Below are 1063 nucleotides of genomic sequence, written 5' to 3'. Positions count from 1 at the left end.
ATATATTGGGCAGGAAGTAAGGTTAGGGTGGTAAGTGGTAAAAGGAGAACTGATTCCTTTTGCACTTACTAAAGCCTGGGAGGAGAAATATGGCACTGATTTTTGGTAGCTATCTTCAGAATAGAATGCATTTTGTGATGTTTTCTTCAGCTTCGGCTTAAAGTAACAGAAAAGTCCTATCATATTACCTATCACATATTTATTTTTTAACATATTCAAAAAATTACAAAATGCCTTCAAACGACAGCCATTGCAGCGAATGATAATATCAAGAACGGATGAAACAGTTACCACACTCACAGTTAAGAGTCAGGTGCATTAGTTCATGCCCTGTCTTTGGCCACAATGCTTGCAGCTGCCCGCTGACTTTAACATGAACTCTTTCTCACTGTAATGATAGTATTTATTAAGTGTGATAGGAGCACCTAGAAGGGTGAGAATGGTTCTCTGTGGGAGGTGGGAGGTCAAGGAAGGCTTCTAAGATAGAGAATTGTTCCAACTGCCTCTGATAGAACAAGTAGGAATTAGCCAGATAAAAAGGAAAGAATGGGCATTCAAGAAGGAAGGAATGACTTGCGAAAAAAGCAAGAAGGCATAAAAGAAACAGGAAAATACAAGTAATCAGGAATGGCTTGAAAAGGGAGTTCATAATAATAGTCGACGTATGAGCAAGGCAATCATATTTAATGACTTTTATTTTGTTAATGTCTTGAAACTAGTGATTCTTAAGTTTTATCAGGCATAAGAATTTCTCTGGGTTCTTATTCAAGTGCAAATGCAAATTTCTAAACCCCAGCAGAGAATTCCCAGTCCCATCAGAAATTCTCAGTCAGTATTTGTATAGCAAAGCCTAGTATTCTGTACTTTTTAAAGACATTCCAGGGGGAATCTAAGCAGGTAGCTTATGTAGTTCACTGTCATAGATTCTGGGACATTGCTGAAGGCTTTTAAGCAAGAGGGTAACATGCTTAGATATGAATTTTAGACACATAGCTCTGGTGCCCCTGCGGTTGAATGACTGGAATAAAGCAAGACCAGGGGCAGGAGAGTAATGGCTATTACA

Source organism: Canis lupus, chromosome 13, assembly GCF_003254725.2.
Source record: "Canis lupus dingo isolate Sandy chromosome 13, ASM325472v2, whole genome shotgun sequence".
In the NCBI taxonomy this organism is placed as follows: domain Eukaryota; kingdom Metazoa; phylum Chordata; class Mammalia; order Carnivora; family Canidae; genus Canis; species Canis lupus.
The sequence above is the reverse complement of the archived record's forward strand: the minus strand, read 5'-3'. Positions refer to the sequence as shown.